Genomic DNA, 15,871 nt, shown 5'->3' on the forward strand with positions numbered 1-15,871 from the left:
GTGACCTACACCACAGCTCATGGCAATGCTGGATTCTTTAACCCACTGAGCGAGGCCAGGGAGCGAACCTCATGGTTCCTAGTGGATTCATTACTGCTGAGCCATGACAAGAACTCCCCCAAAGATGAAATTTTATTTAAAGTGTGTTAACCTCCAGCTAACTTTGAGTTTTCCAAAGTGCCCCTAAAGCATCTCAGAGATAAATATTAAACGAATTAGGCTTGCTTGGTATGTTCAATTACATAGGAAGCATTGCCAAATGAGTGATAATCCTTCTTAAGTTATATCGTATGGGTAAATATGATTAATATAGATATGTTAGAAATGACATGGAATTTCTAAAATTTGAGTATGTCTGATAAAATGTTATCAGTCATAATCCTAGTTATCCTCTTAAAATGTTGTCAGTCATAGCAACAATAGTAATCAAATTTCTTTGGCAACGGCACCATAATCAGATGTTTAGCCATGACTTTTGTCATGGTTCACCATGTAACTAGGTGTTTAACCATGTCCTTTGTCTTTCATAGACAGCTATTGTTTTACTCTGATCCTTTTGCAAAAATGCTTTATCTTCCAAGAAGATTCAGAGAAAGGACTTTTTGACATTACAGGTTAGTAATAACTCGGATTATGGTGCTGGAGTAAGAAATTAAAGAATCCTAATGGAAAACCTGATGGCTTCATAAAACTGTTAACAAAAAGGATTCGTGACATTGGACTGACTGAACTGGTGAATATAAGATTTATGGTTTTTGTTTGAAATAGTACTGGGTTTTAATCTGTGTTTTCCAGATATAAGGAAACTTGTAGCTTAAAGCTAATTATGGCTTTTAGCAACTTGGTAAATTGTACGTTTGTAAGCAGAATTGAAACCTTTATCTTTTTTCTCTACCTAATCCCTCCAGAAATTGGAAACTGAGGTTCCAAGCAGCCTTATCAGATAAATAAGGAAGGTCACCTCCTGCCAGGTGCAAAAGTCTCTAGAAGAGACAAATTCACCCAAATCCATGGATATCACAGGCTGAATCTGTGGCTAACCCTTGGCATGGATTTCCCAGCCCTCAGAGGCCTTTTAAAAGCTCCAGCTTAGATTCCTTATGAAAAGTTCCACCACAACCAATTTAAAACAGCCTATGTGGTCAAATAACCAGACCTAACTTTGCAAACAAATTAGTCTCAATTTGGCTATATTTGGAAGAAATGAGAGTAATTTTAGGGAGAAAAATAGTAATATTTCAGTGGATATTAAATTCTAGTTTTGTTAATTGAGGTCTGTATTTACTGCCTAAGACTCACTTCCCAGAGAGCTCCCTGTTGTGATGTTGCATTATTGTAAAGTTTAGTTCAATTATTAAAAGGACACTTTAAGTTTGTCAGTGAAGCTCATCACACCCATCTATCTTTGGATGAAGATCAGACGGCCCATGACCTGCAACCAGGAGACTATGCATGCTGGAAAAGGCATCATTTTTTTTTTTTTAAATTTTTTTGTCTTTTTGCTATTTCTTTGGGCCGCTTCTGCGGCATATGGAGGTTCCCAGGCTAGGGGTCTAATCGGAGCTGTAGCCACCGGCCTCCACCAGAGCCACAGCATCACGGGATCCAAGCCAAGTCTGCGACCCACACCACAGCTCAGGGCAACGCCAGGTCCTCAACCCACTGATCGAGGCCAGGGACTGAACCCGCAACCTCATGGTTCCTAGTCGGATTCGTTAACCACTGCGCCACGACGGGAACTCCTGGAAAAGGCATCATTTAAAGGACTGTCTCCAACCTAGATAAAAGGACCCTTATCAGGTACTATTAACTAGCTCATGTGCACAGAAACAGAAGGGAACTGACTCCTGAATTCATATTTCCCACTTCCGAAGGACCTTTACGTTGGACTGATCAATAGAGAGGACGGCTGGCCCCAAATGACACCTCTACCAGGATGAGAAGAAAACATACAACAGCAATGGTAGACCGATGACCCAAGAATTCGGACCAGGCTTGTAAGATCTACCCTACTAACTCAATAGAGCTGTTTACCAAAAATCTGTCTCCCTATCAACCCTGAAAGTTATTGTTTTACTTCTAACCATCCTCCTCTTCCTCCTAATTTTTAGGATGAAAAGAAAACTCTCCAGTGAAGTTGTCACAGTATAACCATTGATGATATGTATCATCACTTGCCTTAAGTCTACTGCTAAAAGCACATATACAATGTTTTACAGTTTTATATAACTGATTATAAAATGTATTGCCTATAAAATATTTACCTATTAGCATAACTCTGAGTTTGTTCACTATGTCTATGCAGAAGTTCCCAAGCCAGGGATCGAACCTATGCCACAGCTATAACCAGAGCCATAGCAGTGAGAACACTAGATCCTTAACCCACTGAGCCACGAGGGAACTCCATCTCATTAGTTTTCCCCTAACCTGGACAACTAGGTAAATATATATATAAATGAAAAGCAGATCCGGCACCAAGGGACACGATCGACCATGGGCCCAGAGCAGGCAGCAACTACCCTGGCACTGAGGGGGCAAATATTTTGATCCAAGATTTGCAAATAAAAGAGGAAATGATTGAAGAGATGTTCATATATTGAGGTATGGGGAAGTCATTCTGGTTTATACTTGATTTAACTTAAAATATAACAGCCTGTTTTGTGGCCTATTGAACATGCGTTTTACAGCTTTAACTGTTAAGGAAAAAATGCACTTAGAAATCGAAATTGAGGAGTTCTCATCATGGCTCAGTGGAAACAAATCTGACTAGTATCCATGAGGTTGTGGGTTAAGGATCCGGCGTTGCCATGAACTGTGGTGTAGGTCACAGATGTGGCTTGGATCTGGCATTGCTGTGGCTGTCTGTGGTGCAGGCCAGTGGCTTCAGCTCCAATTCGACCCCTAGCCTGGGAACCTCCATATGCTGTGAGTACAGCCCTAAAAAGCCAAAAAAAAGAAAACTTGAGTAACTGTGGTTCAGGCATCCAAGGTGGAGCTGAATGGCCACTGTGGATGTAATTTTACACACAGTCTCGTATGACTGAGAACTTGAATGTTCTGAACTGTGTCAGACTTGAGGATACCACCGGTCATTCTCCAAACAGTATCTGCTGGCAGCTGCTAACTGCAACCTTACTGTCTCAAGATAACTATGAAATCTTTCTCTTACTTAGGAATAGTAGTAACAAATAACTAACAAATAGTAGTAACAAATCAGGCTGTAGTCTTCCAGCAGAAAGTACTAGATCCTTTAGCCACGACTGTACCAAACCAGTAAAACTGCTTTAGATTAGATTTCAGCAGAAAATGGAGACATATGAGTAGTGGCCAATAGCTCCTCTTATGTATAGGTTAATACCATATCAGAAGCTAAAACCTATTTGGCTAATATTAGGCAACGGACTAGCTGGCTCTAACAAGTCTCCCTAGAATTGCCAAGTCCAGACTTGTTTTCAGGCTCAGGCTCCCAAATTTCTCAGCAAATGCAATCTATTTTCCAAGGTGTATTAAAGTTCAGGTTGCCACTCCTCCTCCTCCTTCTAATTGGACCTGTTGCACCAAAACGGTGGACCAAGGGACCAAGATCTTAATCATACAAGACTCAGATCCAAAACCTGGAACTCAGGAATACTGGCAACTGGGTGTCCATTCCCCAAATTGAGGAAGGACCACATACACTCAGTTTCAGCAGGAAGGGGCCAGAGCAGTCATTGCCCTGTTCCCTCAAAGATGTAGAGGGAAAAAAAAAAAAAAAGATGTAGAGAAAGTTAAAAGAGGAGTGGAAGTCAAAATCAAGCCCCCATAATCCCAAGTTCCCTTACAGAAATTGATTAATCTCTCTATCCAAAACTTGATTCCCTTTCTTGTCCCCTCTGGTCCTAATCCTGAACACTAATCCATCAGAGTCAGAAGACTAAAATGGTTGTTGTCAATCACATCATTAATACACTAAAATTTCTCTATAGATATCAGCATTAGTGTACAAACTCAGCTTATTTCTCCAGGGAAAGTTGGGTTAACAGACCTGGCCAGAGAACTGTAAACCAAACACATCCTGACTCCAGAATCTACAATTAAGAAATGTTTCAGAGGGAGTTCCCATTGTGGCTCAGTGTTAACGAACCTGACTAGTATCCCCAAGATGAGGGTTTGATCCCTGGGCTCACTCAGTGAGTTAAAGATCCAGCATTGCTATGAGCTGAGGTGTAGGCTGAAGACTTGGTTTGCATCTGGCATTGCTGTGGCTGTGGTATAGGCTGGCAGCTGAAGCTCCAAAGCAAGCAAGCAAGCAAGCAAGCAAGCAAAAAAGGTCGCAGGGGAGTTCCCGCTGTGGTACAGTGGGTTAAGAACCTGACTACAACAGCTTGGGTCGCTGGGGAGATGAAGGCCCAATGCAGTGGGTTAAAGGATCCAGCATTATTGCAGCTGTAGCAGAGGCTACACACCACAGCTTAAATTCAACCCTTGGCCCAGAAACTTCTATATGCACAGGTACCGCCATTAAAAACCAAAAAGGTCACAGAAAGTCCACAGGTGATGACTAATCCCAGCCTCTTTGTTCTTCCCCTTTAAAAAAACAAATACCCTCACTCAAAGACCAAGTTGGAGTGGACCTGAAGCTTATCTTCCTTGCTTGGTTCCCTGCTATAAACCCCTACTTTGCTGCGAACATCCACTGTCAGAGTTTGGCTTTCCACATCATGCTCATAATCCCTTGCTCAGTTATAGGAACAAAAGCCATAAACATTACATGTTTATAAAGATCAGGAATTTTGTATGCTCCTTGTTGCCAGGAGCACTGTGATTAAAAAGAACGCAGGTTCTAGGTCCATCCACATTGCTGCAAATGACATTATTTTATTCTTTTTTTACAGCTTAGTAATAAATATTCCATTGTGTATATATATATATATATATATACACACACACCCCATATCTTCTTTATCCATTTGTCTGTGGATGGACCGTGAAAAAAGTCAGAGAAAGACAAATACTGTATGGTATCACTTATATGTGGAATCTAAAAAATAATACAAATGAGAAGTTCTCTTGTGGCACTGCAGATAAAGAATCTGGCATTATCACTGCAGCAGCTTGAGTCACTGCTGTGACTTGGGTTTGGTCCCTGACCCAGTAACTTCTATATGCCACAGGTGCAGCCGGAAAAAAAAAAAAAGAATGTATATAGCAAAACAGAAACAGACTCACAGAGAAAACAAGCTAGTGGCTACAACTGGGGAAAGGGAAGGGCAGAGGGGCAAGTTAGGGGTATGATACTAAAAGATATGAAATACTATGTATAAAATAGATAAGTAAATAAAAACAAAAATAAACCAATGGGACCTAATCAAACTTACAAGCCTTTGCACAGCAAAGGAAACCATTAAAAAAGAAAAAAAGACAACCTATGGAATAGGAGAAAACAGTTTCAAATGATGCAAACAACAAGGGCTTAATCTCTAAAATATGCAAACAACTTATACAACTCAATAGCAAAAAAACCAACAATCCAATTGAAAAATGGGCAGAAGACCTAAATAGACATTTTTCCAAAGAAGATATACAGATGGCCAACAGGCACATGAAAAAATGCTCAACATCACTAATTATTAGAGAAATGCAAATCAAAACTACAATGAAGGTGAGTTCCTGTTGCGGTGCAAGGGAAATGAATCCGAATAGTATCCATGAGGATGCGGGTATGATCCCTGGCCTCACTCAGTGGGGTTAAAGATCTGGCATTGCTGTAAGCTGTGGTGCAGGTTGAAGAAGATGTGGCTTGGACCTAGTGTTGCTGTGGCTGCAGCTGTAGCTCTGATTCAACCCCTAGCCTGGGAACTTCCATGTGCTGCACCTGCAGCCCTAAAAACAAAACCTACAATGAGGTACCACCTCATACTAGTCAGAATGGCCATCATTAACAAGTCAACAAATAACAAATGCTGGAGAGGGTGTGGAGAAAAGGGAACCCTCCTTCACTGTTGCTGGGAATGTAAATTGGTACGAGCACTATGGAAAACAGGTTCCTCAGAAAACTAAATATAGAACCACCATATGACCCAGCAATCCCACTCCTGGGCATACATCCGGACAAAACTTGCATTGAAAAAGATACATGCATCCTTCTGTTCATTGCCGCACTATTCACAAGTGCCAAGACCTGGAAACAACCTAAATGTCCACTGACAGATGAATGGATTAAGATGTGGCATATATACACAATGGAATACTACTTGGCCATAAAGAAGAATAAAATAATGCCACTTGCAGCAACATGGATGGAACCAGAGACTCTCACACTAAGTGAAGTAAGTCAAAAAGAAAGACATACCATGTGATATCACTCATATCTGGAATCTAAGGTATGGCACAAATGAACCCCTCTACAGGAAAAAAACAAACTCATGGACATGGAGAACAGACTTGTGGTTACCAAGGGGGAGGCGGGGAGGGAGTGGGATGACGGGGAGTTTAGGGTTCGCAGATGCAAACTATTACATTTACAGGAGATAAGCAATGAGGTCCTTCTGTACAGCATAGGGAACTATATCCAATCTCTTGGGATAGACCATGATGGCGATGATACAAGAAAGGGAATGTTTTGTATGACTGGGTCACTTTGCTGAACAGCAGAAATTGACATAACATTGTAAATCAACTATACTTTAATAAAAAAATGTTTAAGAAAAAAATGAAATCGATAAGTAACAAGGATATATTGTATAGCACAGGGAATTGCAGCTATTATCTTAAAATAACTTTCAATGAGCATAATCTGTAAAAATACTGAATCACTATGCCATACCCCTGAAACTAATACAATATTGTAAACTGACTATCCTTCAATGAAAAAACAAAAACAAAAACAAAACACAGGCTCTGAAATCAGATGGTGTGTGTTCAAACCCTGGATCTACTGCTTACCGTTTGTACGACCTTAGACAAAGTACATCTCTCTGAGACTCAGCTTCCTCCCTGTAAAATGATAATAACAGTACTCGCCTCGAGAGCTTGAGAGGGTTAAATGAGTTACTACAGGTAAATCAGTAAAGACACTGCCTGCCCAATACATATTAGCTCTTAGCTATCATTATCACAGTCAGAAATGCACTGGATACCAGATGTCTGCTAAATAATGAACTGCTTACATTAAAATATACTCTATGCTTTAGCTAAAGAAATTTCAACAACTCGGTATTGGGGAAACAACTATTAAAAAAAAAATAGTAATAATAACAACAACAAAAAAGAAATTCCACAACAAAACTGAACAGAAAGGCAGAGTGCTTTAAATTTCTCTTAGGACTAGTGCCTGATTTCTTCTTCGTTCCAGGTGTACTCATTCCTCCAGTCAACAAATACTTATTAAGCACCACTATGTATGTCCCACTGTTTGAGGTCCTGAAAATACAACTGGGAGCAAGATACACCATTGGAACTTGTATTCTAGCAGAGAGAAAAAAAAGACACGGAATCAGTAAAGAAATAACTAAATAATATAATTGCAGATAAGAGTGTTATAAGAAAACAAAAGTGGGGAGTTCCCGTTGTGGCGCAGTGGAAAAGACTCCGACTAGGAACCATGAGGTTGTGGGTTTGATCCTTGGCCTCTGCTCAGCGGATTAAAGATCCCGAGTTGCTGTGGCTGTGGTGTAGGCCGGCGGCTACAGCTCCAATTGGACCCCTAGCCTGGGAACCTCCATATGCTGCATGTGTGGCCCAAAAAAAAAAAGAGGGATGAGGGACATTTACAGTGGTAGGTGAGGCATGCAGATTGATTGATTTTTGTCTTTTTGCCTTTTCTAGAGCCGTTCCCACGGCATAGGGAGGTTTGGAGGTTCCCAGGCTAGGGGTCGAATTGGAGCTGTAGCCTCCGGCCTGCACCAAAGCCACAGCAATGCAGGATCTGAGCCACATCTGTGACCTCCACCACAGCTCACGGCAACGCCAGATCCTTAACCCACTGAGCAAGGCCAGGGATTGTACCAGCAACCTCATGGTTCCCAGTCAGATTCATTAACCACTGAGCCACGACGGGAACTCCGAGGCATGCTGATTTAGAATGAGGGTTAGAGAAGATCCAGATGAAACAGAGGGACAAGTTATGCGATTACGTGGTGAAACGGTGCTCCAGGCAGGTAGCACAGCAAATGCTAAAGCTGGGAGGCAGGAAAATGTGTGGCTCGGGTGATGAGTAGCAGAGAGGCTGGGATATCTGGAGACGTGTGGGAAGAACGGGGTAAAAGTCACCCAGGGCCCCAGAGGCTACAAGGAGGATCTGGGGATTTAGTCTAAGTGTGCGAGAGGCTTTGAGAGGTTTTGAGCAGTGAATTACAAGGCTGTTTACTGGTGATTCTGTGGGGTCAAGGGTGGGCCCTGAAAGACTGGGTTAGAAGCTACACGGTAATTCAAGAGAAAAATGTGGGTAGTTACTATTATCTCAGGGTATTAGCGATGAGCTTACTTTGCATCCTAACAGGATCTGATGTAAAATGAATCCATCCGGACAGAGTTCAGCGCTTTGGGGACTTAGAAACTAAAGGAACAGTTTTATAAAAGTGTTTTATGAAAGAGTGTCAAATCAATTCAGGGGGTAGTGATTATCTTTTTTTTTTTTTTTTGGCTGCACCCAAGGCATATGAAAGTCCCGGGGAGCCAGGGATGGAACCCATGCCACAGCAGTGACCCAAGCCGCTGCAGTGACAATGCCAGATGCTTAACCCAGTGAGCATGATTATCATCTTAAAACGAAAGAGGACAAAAGAGAATTAAAAATCTCAGAATATATTTGCACAGAGGAAAAATGCATAATACTTTGTAGAGTCTGTTTCAATTACATATAGGTATGTTCATACAGGGTTGAGATATGTACTCCTCACTGTGAATGGTAGGCAGGAAAGTTTGAAAAACTACAAAAAGTTATCTTATTTATACATAAGATATTTATTTACACATAAAAACTGTTCCTTTAGTCTCTCCCTTCTTCGCTGTACCCGGCAGCCCCCCAAAGGAGAACAGTATAAACAAGCTCCAGGGGGAAAAAAAAAAAAAAGCTTCAGGAGTTCCCCTGTGGCAGGTTGAGGATCTGGCATTGTCACTGCAGCAGCTCAGGTCACTGCTGTGGCATGGGTTTGATCCCTGGCACAGGAACTCCTTCCTAGTCTAAATAAAGTGAATCGACTTCTGCCACACTATTTTCTCCTCCAGGGAGATCAAAATATGACCCTCCAAAGCCAGGAAGACTGACTCACCTCTAAACTTTAGGTTTTTCGATGGGAAAAAAAAAAAAAAATTCCACGCAGAGCAAGAAATCTTAAAATTACATTTTAGAACATTCAAGCTAAAAAGGGAAAGAAGCCTCCTGAAGGCAGTAATACGGGTGGCTTCCAAAATGCCACAGCGAGCGAAAGACCTAGTGGTAAGCTGTTAGAAGAGTCCACACCCGAGACAGAAACTACTCCTCAACGCTGCCCCACAGGAGAGCAGACAAATGAGGCAAAAAATATTGGGGGAGGGGAGGGATCCCTAAACTAGTGCCATTTGCAGACAGTTTGATTGTTAACCTTGAAAATCCAAGAAAATTAACTGAAAAACTATGAGAACTACTCAAAGTTCAGTAACACGGCTTGAATGCTGGACTGACGACAGAATGTAAAAGGCCGTCTACACCAGAGCATAATCGTAAGAAAATGAAAAGGGAAAGAAGGATACAATTTCTAAAAAAAAAAAACAACAAAATCTAGGAATCCCCCGGGCAAGAATGCGTAACTTCTACACAGGGCGGTATTGGCCTAAGGACAGACCGATCAATGGAACAGAACAGAGTTCAAAACTAAACCCACCCATAAACAGTAAATTCATTTTTGACAAAGGAGCCCAGGGGAGACGACGAGGCAAAAGATAATCTTTTCAATAAATGATGTTGCAACAAGCAGCTATCTATACGGAAAAGAATGAATCTTGACTCATGCAAAAATTAACTCAAATGAAGTCATAAGCCTACACATAAAAGATAAAACTATACAGTGTCTAGAAGAACACGCAGGGGGAAATCTTGGTAAACGTGAGGTGGACAAATATTTATCAGACAGGTTATTAAAAGCGCTATTCATAGAAGAAAAAAAAAAACCTGACAAATTAGACTTTATCAAGATTTACAACCTCTGCTCTTGAAAAAAAAAATCATTAATTCCACTTACACGAGGTATGAGTCAACTAAAAAACTCATAGAAACTGAGCGTAGAACGGGGGTTGCCAGGGAATGGAGGGAGGGAGAAAGGGGGGCCGGCTGCTCCAGGAGCATAAAGTTTCAGTTTTACAAAGTGAAAAAGTTCCAGCTATGTGCTGACCCTCCTGCCTATAGTTCATGATGCTGTACTGCACACTTCGAAATGTGCAAAGAGGACAAATCCCATGTTTAGGGTCCCTACCACAATTTTTTTTTTTTTTTGTCTTTTGTCTTTTTAGGGCCACACCTGCGGCATATGGAGGTTCCCAGGCTAGGGGTCTCATCAGAGCTGTAGACGCCGGGCTATACCCCAGCCACAGTCACACCGGATCCCAACCAAGTCTGCGACCTACACCACAGCTCACAGCAATGCCAGATCCTTAACTCACTGAGCGAGGCCAGGGATGGGACCCACAACCTCATGGTTCCCAGTTAGATTCGTTTCCCCTGCGCCTCGATGAGAACTCCCACGATTTTTTTAAAAATAAAGAAAATGAAAGGGCAAGCCACAAACGAAAAGAAAACATTTGTAACCCACATAGCTGACAGAGAACTTGGGTGCAGGTGTATGGAGAACTCTCGTGATTCAACAAGACATACAATACAATACAATAAAAATAAAAAAAATAAAAAAATAAAGGACACTTCATAAAAGAAGGTAAACAAATGACCAAAAAGCACACGAAAAGATGCTCGACATCATGAGTTATCAGGGAAGCTCAAATGAAAATCACAGAGATGCCATCACAAACCTACTGGAATGCCTGGAATAAAATGAGCTGACAACACCAAGCGCTGACCAGGATGCCAAGCAAAGGGACCTCTCAGACATCGCCAGTGGCCGTGTGCCCTGATGTAGCCACGTAGGACAAGTTGGGCAGTTTCTTACCAAGTTAAATTTACCACACAAAACAACAATCCTACTTCTGAGTACTGACTCCAGTGAAATGCAAATTTCACACAAAAAGCCGTATGTGAACGTTTATATTAGCCCTACTCATAATCACCAAAAGATGGCCAATGGACAAACTGTGGAATATTACTCGGCAATAAAAAGGAACCAATTACTGATTCACACAACATGGATGAACCCCGTGTGCATTATGCTGAGTTAAAGAAGCCACTCAGAAGGCTACATCTTGTATGAATCCGTTCACGGGACAGTCTGGAAAAAGACAAATTTTTTTTTTTTTTGTCTTTTTGTCTTTTTGCCTTTTCTAGGGCTGCTCCCGCAGCATATGGAGGTTCCCAGGCTAGGGGTCTCATCGGAGCTGTAGCCGCCGGCCTACACCACAGCCACAGCCATGCGGGATCTGAGCCGCATCTGCAACCTACACCACAGCTCACAACTATGCTCCTTAACCCACTGAGCAAGGCCAGGGATTGAACCCGGAACCTCATAGTTCCTAGTCGGATTCATTAACCACTGCGCCACGATGGGAACTCCGAAAAAGACAAATTTATAGGGGCAGAAAACAAATCAGTGGTTGCCAGGGGCTGAGAGTGGTGGAAAGGGTTAACTACAAAAGGTCAAAAAGGAACACCCTGCAGCGATGGACTTCTGTATCTTGATATGGAGGCGGTTACATAACTACAGCTATTTGTCAAAGCTTATGGAATGGTGCACTAAAAAGGGTGAAGGTTATTGTAAATAAGTTGTACTTCAATTTTTAAAACAGGGAATTGGCTCACAAAGTAAGCAGATTTACAAAATGGAACAGTATTCACAGACTCTTCTTTGATTGAGGGGATTTATTTTATGATAATTTCCGCCAAATGTCTAGCCCATTTCTTAAGGTCCAATACCCCCTACCTCCTACCATGCCCCCCAAGTAATTTCCACGTGGATTAAAGACTCACATATGTTTTAAACCGTAAACATTTTAAAAGAACATTTGTTTTGCGGTGGGGTAGGGAAGAGGCCTATCTCAATGAGGCATAAAAACCAGCTCCCAGGTTTTTCCTAAAGGCAGAGTCTCTCCTTTCTGTCTTTGGAATTATCAACGCCAGGGTAAGGCAGGCTTCCCCTCACCGCCCCCAACCCCTCTCTTTTTCAATTAAATGCTGCTCTTCCCAATCTCTAGCGGGTATCTGAAAGTGACCTGGCACGCTCAGGCACCAAAATGGAAAAATGTGGTCGTCAGCTCCATGTGAGCAGTGGAAGCACTCAGAACCTCGTAGGGGTAATGATGTGCCCCGGTCTGAGTCCCAAACCAGCCTCAGGCACACCACGGCCACACTGGAGCACCCAGAATGACCACCCGCGTTAGCCATGGCAGATGGGCTCCTTTGCTGGCTCTCCCTAACACCTAAGCAAACTCACTTTGCCATTTCTGGAAAGCTGTTCGAGGTACCAGAAACACAGCAGCTCTCCTTTCCCTGCCAAACCCATCAATGAAATGCCATTTCCCAGGCTTTTTTCTCCCTGTGCTGAACACAATCATGTCCATAATTCAAGTTCCATTTTTTTTTCTTCTCTTCTGTGTCTCCAACAATTTTTTTCTTCTAGAAAAGCACACACACCTGGAATCTATGGGTTTGGGGCAAGCATTAGTCACAGAGAAAACACTCACACTTGCCCTGCATTTCTGCAGTGTTTTTCAAAAGCAAAATGTGCTCTACTCCCCCTTTGAAGGAAAGTCACCTTGCAGGGATGTGGGGATGATAAAAGCAGAGGAAATTCGATAGGGGCTGGCATCACGCTGAGGCCCTGTAAAACAATACCCCTGAACAGCTTCAAAATTTAGCCACTTTTTGTTTTCCAGCTTTGCATTCAAGCTGTAAAAGCAGCCAACTAAGCAATGTCCACTTCATTTCAGGTCTTAACTAAGCAAAACTTTGAGATACTAAATAAAAACTCCCCAAATCTCTCGCAAGCAGCACACTCGTTGTCACTCAATTCACAAACTATTACAACATCAAACTTAATTGTATTAATAATTAAGCTCTTTAATAAATTATTAATATTAATTTAAAAATAAGCATCGGCATACCATGTATAACTGCGATTATACTCACAGGCTTCTCTCAAAATAGCTGAAGACAAGGTGAGAAAGACGAAAACAATTACAACATCTAGCTAGTCTTTGCTTAATACACCTTCACGCTCCATCACCCCCCCCCAGCTCCAGACCCTAATCAAAGAAATGAGTCCTTTTTCGGCCTATGGTGGCTACTAGACAGGATCAGCTACATAATACGTGGGGTCCAGGGCAAAATAAAAATGCAAAGCCCCTTGTTCAAAGATTATTCAGAATTTCGACAGTGACAGCAGAACATTAAACCAAACACAGGCTGCACGCCCATGAAGCCAGCTCTACTATCAGATAATGCATTTGGCTAGTGACCCAGTAAGATGAGTACAAAATTCTACTACGAAATGAGTAGTAATCATTTTAATGTGTGTTTGGGGTGGAGGTCGGATTATGAAGTCTCAGGACCTCCTCTCCCAGCGTCCCAGTTTTCCTAAGCTTTGCAGCCTGTTGAACCAAAGGGGAGGGAAAAAAAAAAAAAATTCTGTAGGGCCTGCCTAGTAAAGTGTGGTCCATGGTGCAGCAGCAGCACCAGCAGCATCTGGGAACTCGTTAGAAACGCAGACTGTCGGTCCCCACCCCAGACCTACTGAATCAGAAACTGTATTTTAACAAGATCCCCCAGGGATTTCGTGTGGACAGGACATACAAAGAAGGATCACCGTCGGTGCAGCCACGGAAAACCTCTGCCGCCCGCCTCATCTGGCTCCCAGGAAGCCCGTCTGCGCTCCTTCTCCTCCTCACCTGAAACGTATATAGCCCCAGAGCCTGGAAAACCTAAGTCCCGGTAGAAGAGCGCTCACCCGAGACCTCCAGCCCCGTCCTTTCCCCGTGCCCACCCTCAGGCTCCTGGCTGCCGCTCCATCTCGCCACGCAAGGAGCCACCTGCTCTGGGTCTCACCAGACGCTGCCTCGCCCAGCCGTCCCGGGTCCGGGGCGCGTCCGCGCTCCGCAGGCTGCGCCGCACCCACTGCGCGGCGCGGCAAACTGAGTCCGCGCGAGTCGCGTCTCGAAGACCGTCCGCGCGAACAAGGCTCGCGGCTCCTTTTCGCGGAGGGGCGAGGCGAGGTGGCGTCCGTTTGAAGTCTTTGGATACACACGCCCCCCCTTCCCAAGGAGAACGCTTCGCTGGAGCCCCCTTTCCCACGGCGCGCGCTCTCCCACTGTCGAGGTGCCTGTCCCCCAGCTCGACCCTCTTCCTCCGCCTTTCGGAGCGGCCGCAGCCCCCGGCTCAGAGCCGCAGTCTGGCGGAGGGAGCCCTCGCCCCGCCGTCCCATCGCACTCCAGGTCCAGGCGCTGCGCCCGAGCCGCCCGCGCCCGTCGCCAGCTCCCCCGCCGGGTCTCCGGAACCCGAGGGGACAGACCCATCCCGGCGCCGCGCGCTTACCTGCCGGTCCCCGCCGACGGGCTGGCCGCTGGCGCCCTCCAGCCCTCCTTTTCCCCGTTCCCTCGGGCCGCTTCCCTCCTCCCCCTCCCGCGGGCTGGGCACCGCCCCCGCCGCTCCCGGCCCGCTCGCCCGCCTGCTCTCCAGCTGCCCAGAGCGGCGTGGCGCGTCCGGCGCTCGGCGGCGGCGAGGCTGGGCGCGGAGGCAGGACGCGGAGGTGGGGAGCGGGCGGGGCGCGGAAGGAGCAGGGTGTGAGCGAGCACTCAGCGGCCCCAGGCCCGGCTGGGAGCTCCAAGCGAGGGGGCGGGGAAAGAAGTGGGGTCCGCGGGCCAGGCCCACCCCACCCTGCCGAGGCCCCCGCGGCTCCTCCGGATTCCTTGGAGTCCCAGTGTCCGGTTAAGCGCGCTCCTCGAGGACTCCAGTCTCCCGACCCAGCCGCTCACCTTTAGGGGTCGCCCTGGTACCCAAACGCGTGTCCCACCACCTTCAGCACCTTGCACTGTGATAGGTGGGAACCCCGAGGTCGCCCCTCTGCCACAATATTCCTGATGCAGAGGTCAGACCGCCGGGAGGGCATTTGCCGAGGTCGATGAAAGGCAAAGGCCGTGGGAACGAATTCAACTCCATGGTTACCTGGTGAAGGGCAGGGCACACTGGATACCTAGAAATTGGGATCCCCAGGACTCTGCCTGCAAGAGGGTTGGGGGGTGGCATATGCAATGAGTTGTCCCTGGTCCCCTCTACCTTTTCTGTCAGCATCTCCTTCCTCTGCACACTGTAGAATAAAAACTAGATCTGGATAGGATTTCCAGATCACCTAACCAGCTTGTCAAAGTAACCCATGTTACAGATGGGAAAACCGAGGCCCAGAGGAACTTAGTTTGAATCTACAGTAAGAATTAGTTGTTGAGACCAGGGGAGGAAAGTGCCCTGAATTCCCTCTCTGGCCCCTTGTACACCCTCCCCCACCCCTCTACCCTCTCCAACCCTCCTCTTTGTAGTCGAATTAACTCCTGTATTTACAAAATGCTTTATTACTTTAAAAGCACCGTTCTCTTTCATTAAAACCTACAATTTCATTAAAACCTACAAGAGAATATTCCATTTTCCTTTACCACCAAAACAAAATTCTAGATTCTGAATTGCATTCAGGCTGTGGAGAGGATGTTTGTAAAGTACAGAACTGCAGGGCATACGGTGGCTGACTCTGCCCATATTAGACACAGC

General features: G+C 44.7%; 1 protein-coding gene across 2 annotated transcripts in view; it reads right to left on the bottom strand.

Annotated features, from left to right (window-relative positions):
- Positions 1–14,736, bottom strand: part of ADGRG2 (adhesion G protein-coupled receptor G2) — a 148,420-nt gene extending 133,684 nt beyond the window's left edge. For both annotated transcript variants that reach the window (XM_021080654.1, XM_013985969.2), the window contains exon 1: positions 14,648–14,736. The gene's annotated coding sequence lies outside the window, so the exon portion shown is untranslated. The remainder of the gene's footprint in view (positions 1–14,647) is intronic.

The sequence above is a fragment of the Sus scrofa genome, chromosome X (genome assembly GCF_000003025.6).
Source record: "Sus scrofa isolate TJ Tabasco breed Duroc chromosome X, Sscrofa11.1, whole genome shotgun sequence".
Classification (NCBI taxonomy): domain Eukaryota; kingdom Metazoa; phylum Chordata; class Mammalia; order Artiodactyla; family Suidae; genus Sus; species Sus scrofa.